Source organism: Chiloscyllium plagiosum, chromosome 29, assembly GCF_004010195.1.
Source record: "Chiloscyllium plagiosum isolate BGI_BamShark_2017 chromosome 29, ASM401019v2, whole genome shotgun sequence".
NCBI classification, from domain to species: domain Eukaryota; kingdom Metazoa; phylum Chordata; class Chondrichthyes; order Orectolobiformes; family Hemiscylliidae; genus Chiloscyllium; species Chiloscyllium plagiosum.
Genome location: NC_057738.1, coordinates 48,836,231 through 48,841,306, shown reverse-complemented (window position 1 = coordinate 48,841,306; position 5,076 = coordinate 48,836,231).

Below are 5,076 nucleotides of genomic sequence, written 5' to 3'. Positions count from 1 at the left end.
CTCCAGCACCAGCTGTTCTAAGAATCCATCTCTGAGGCACTCCACAAAGTCTCTTTCTTGAGGTCCAATACCATCCTGATTCTCCCAGTCTACCTGCATGTTGAAATCCCCCATAACAACTGTAGTGACATCTTTGCGACAGGCCAATTTCAGCTTCTGATTCAACTTACATCCAACATCCAGACTACTGTTTGGGGGCCTATAGATAACTCCCAAGAAGGTCTTTTTACCCTTAGAATTTCTCAGCTCTATCCACACTGACTCTACATCCCCTGATTCTAGGTCCCCCTGCGCAAGGGACTGGATATCATCCCTTACCAACATGGCCACCCCACCCCTTCTGCCCGTCAGTCTGTCCTTACGATAGCAAGGACATACTAGGATCAGTGTATAAGAAGGTAACTCTATAGTTAATGACTTCACAGTCAGAATAATTGTAATACATTTTAGGCTGTGAACAATATTCATACAAATATTAATGATCATCAGTACTTATGAAATAACATTGCTTTAGATTCACAAACATATCATGACTTATCATCTCTGTGAATAGAAGACTGAATTGAAAACACAAATTTTAATACATGCCTTTTCCTATCATAAAACATATTCAGAATTTCTCTCTGACACAGGGGGAATTTGATTCATATAAATCCTCTAAGTCTTCTCCAATTGGATAAACATAATGGCGGAGAGTTACAATCTGGCTGCAATCCAAAATACACTTCAAATTACATAGAGTTTTAAAAATTTGTTCACGAAATGGGCATTGTCAGTATTTATTAGCCATCCCTAGTTGTCCATGAGAAGGTGGTGGTGAGCTGCTTTCTTGAACTGCTGCAGACCCCCTGCTGTGGATTGACCCACAATCCCCTTAGGGATGGAATTCCAAGATTTTAACCCCAGCAACAGTGAAGGAACGGTGATAGATTTCCAAGTCAGGTTAGTGAGTAGCATGGAGGGATGCTTGTAGGTGGTGTTCCCATGTATCTGCTGCCTTGTCCTTCTAGATGGAAGTGGTAGTGGATTCAGGAGGTGCTGTCTGAGGATCTTTGGTGAATTTCTGCAGTGCATCTTGTCGATGGTATACACTGCTGTTTCTGAGCATCGGTGGTGGAGGAAGCAGATGCTAGTAGATGAGGTGCCAATCAAGCAGGCTGCTTTGTCCCGGTTAGTGTCAAGCTTCTTGAGTGTTGTTGGAACTGCACTCATCCAGGCAAGTAATGAGTATTCTAGCACACTCCTGACTGGTGCCTTGTAGATGGTGGGCAGGCTTTGGGGTGTCAGGAAGTGAGTTACTTGCTGCAGCATTCCTAGCTACTGACCTGCTCTTGAAGCCACTGTATTTATGTGGTTAGTCCAGTTCAGTTCCTAGTTAATGTTGACAGCGATGGTAACTCCACTGAATGTCAAAGGGTGATGGGTAGATTCTTTCTTGTTGGAGATAATCATTGCCTGGCATTTGTCTGCCATGACAGTTACTTGTCAGCCAAGCCCAGATTTTGTCCAGATCTTGCTATATTTGAACAAGGCCTGCTTCAATATCTGAGGAGTCACAAATGATACTGAACATTGTGCAAACATCAGGGAACATCCCCAATCCTGACATTATGTTGGAGGAGAGGTCATTGATAAAGCAGCTGAAGATGGTTTGGCCTAGGACACCAACCTGAGGAACAACTACAGAGATATCCTGGAGCTGAGATAACTGACCTCCAACAACTTGGTAAGACTCCAACAATTGCAGAGTTTCCTCCTGATTGACATTGACTCCAGTTTTGCTGGGGCTCTTTGATTCTATTCTCTGTCAAGTATGGTTTTGATCTCAAGGGTTGCCATTCTCACCTTGTCTCTAGAATTCAGCTTTGGTCCATTTTTGAATCAAGGCAGTAATGAGGTCAAGGTTGATCTGAAAATCTTCAACTTATGCCTTATCCCCATCACTTACGATACTGTTCCTGATTAAAAATCCCTCTAGCTCACCCTGAATATACCTAATGACCCAACCTCAACTGTCCTTTGTAGTGAAGAATTCAACAATATTCACTACCCTCAGAGAAGAAATTCCCATTTTATCTCTGTCTGAAATATGTAACCCTTTATTAAGATGATGCCCTCTGATCCTAGATTCTCCCACAAGGGGAAACAACCTCTCAGCATCTACCCTGTCAAGCCCCCTAAGAATCTTGTATGTTTCAATAAGATCGCCTCTCATTCTTCTATATTCCAATGAGCGCAGGTCTAACCTATTCAACCTCTCCTCATAACACTGTCCCTCCCTACCTGGGATCAGCCGAGTGAATCATCTCTGAGTGCCTCCAATGCCATTACACCTTCCCTTAGATAAGGGGCCTAAAACTGTTCACATTATTCCTGCTGTGGTCTAACTAGCAACTTGTATTGTTTTAGCAAGAAGTCCCTGTTTTTATACTCCATTCTCTTTGAAGCCCAATCCAATATTCCATTTGCCTTCACTATTACCCGCTGAACTTGGACACTAGTTTTTTGTGATTTCTGCATGAGGTCTTTCAAACCCTTTGGTTCTGTAGTTTTCCTGCAGTCTTTCTCCCTTAAAATAATATTTAGCTTAGGTATTCTTCCCGCCAAAGTGCATAACCTCTCATTTGCCCCCATTATATTCACTTGCGATTTTTTTTGCCCACTAACTTAACTAATCTGTATTCCTCGTAGATTCATAGAGATCTGCAGCACAGAAAAAGGTCCTTCAACCTATTACATCCTCGCTAGTCAAAAAGGACCACCTAACAATTCTAATCCCATTTCCCAGCACTTGGCCCATAGCCTTATTAGATTCCTGATGAAGGGCTTTTGCCCAAAATGTCGATTTTCCTGCTCCTCGGACACTGCCTGATCTGCTGTGCTTTTCCAGCACCACTCTGATCTTGATCAGAGCCTTATTTGCCTTGGTATCACAAGTTTGCATCTAAATACACCTTCAATGTTATAAGGATTTCTGCGTCTCTGTGGGTGTAACACCATTTTCTGTTCCATTATCCTGATGTACTTATGTAAGCTATGGTTAGTACACAAAACAATACTTTTCACTGCATCTTGGTACATGTGACAATAATAAAGTCAAACCAATGAGATCCTGATACCACCATCCTCTGGGAAAAACAGTTTATCCTCACATCTCCTCTTAACCCCCTGGACCCTCCATCAAAGGAGAAATTTTCTTCCAGTCTACCCTATCTATGCTCCTAATAAATTTATGCATCTCAATCATGCCCTCAGCAGACTCCTTGTGTCATCTTTACCATTTGCCTTTCCACCTACTTTTATGTTATGTGCAATGGTATATACATTTTCCTCATCCAAGTCAGGAATATATACTACAAATAATTGCGGTGCCAGCCCTGATCACTGTGCAACTCGACTAGTTACAAGTGGCCTGCTTTATCCCAATTTTCTGTCTTGTGTTAGTGAGCTAATACACCATCCCAAACACCATGGGCTTTAAATTTATTTAGTAGCTTAACGGGTGGCACCCTCTCAAACACCTTCTGAAAATCTAAGTGTATTACAATGACTGATTCCCCTTTATCTATCTACTTGTTATCTCCTCAAAGAATCCTACCAAATGTCTCAGCTATGATATCCTCTTCATGAAGCCAAGCTGACTCTGTTTTCTAAATGTTCTGCTATTACATTCCATATGTAAGACACTAATATTTTCCCCAATAACAGATGTTAAGCTAACTGGCCCATAGTTAACCATTTTAAGTCTCCTTCCCTTTTCAAATAAAGGTGTTAATTTGGCAATTTTCCAATTCTCTGGGATACTTCCATAATCTGAGGATTCCTGGAAGATCACTATCAGTGCATCCACTATCTCTGTAGCAACTTCCGTTAATATCTCAGACGCAACTAATCAGGTCCACCAGACTTACAGTCTTTAGTTTACCCCCATTAATTTCCTGAGCATGTTTCTCTAATGATTATTGTATTTATTTCCTCTCCTCCTTTTTCCCCTTGAAATATTTAGTATTTTTGAAATGCTATTAATGACTTTGACTGTGAAGATTTTCTAGGTGAAAGTGAGGACTAAAGTTGCTGGAGATTAGAGTCAAGATTAGAGTGGTGCTGGAAAAGCACAGCAGGTCAGGCAACATCTGAGGAGCAGGAAAATCAATGTTTCGGGCAAAAACGGTTCATCAAGATTTTCTGCCATTTCCTGATTTCCAATTATTATTCCTCCAAGGAGCTTATGTTCCCTTTTGCGTCCCTCTTCCTTTTATATATTTAAAGAAGCTCTTGCTGTCTGTCTTGATATTACTTGCGAGTTTACCTTCTATGTTTATTTTCTCTCTCCTATTTGGTTGACTTTTCTTGGTTTTAAAGCTTGCACAATCGTCTGGCTTTCCACTATTCTTTACTACATTACATTTTTTTTCTTTCAATCTGATGTGATCATCCCTTTGCTAGAATCCTTCTTTCTCTCTGGGATACACCTTTGCTGTGAACCATGAACTATTTTCTCCAATGTCTATCATTGTTTCTCAATTGGGTTTTGTTGGTGAACTCCTTCCCCAGTCTACTCCAGCCAGTTGTGCCTTCATTCCTTTGCAATTACCCTTATTTAAGTTTAGCAATTGTTTCAGAGCCAAGTTACTCACTGTCAAACTTAATGTTAAATTCTGCCATGTCATGTTCACTGTTTCAAGGGGATTTTTACTTTGATATCGTTTCTTAAAACTTCCTCATTATACACCACCAGATCAAAATTTAGCCTGCTCCCTGACTGAATCCATAACATAGTGTTCTAGGAAACTGTCCTGAATACTCACTATGAATTCTTCCTCATGGCTTCCTCTGCAAATCTGACTATCCTAGTCTGCATGAATATTAAAACCACCCTGATTAATGTACTGCCTTTGTCACATGCACTCATTATCTCCTGATGTATTTGCTGTCCCACTGTATAGCTACTGTTATGGGCTGAGACATCAGTCCTTCCAGTATCTTCTTTCCCTTTTCAATTCTTACCTCCACAAATCTTCAGTACTATTGCTGGAATGTTGTCAGGGCCTATAGACTTTTGAAGTATCCAGTGCC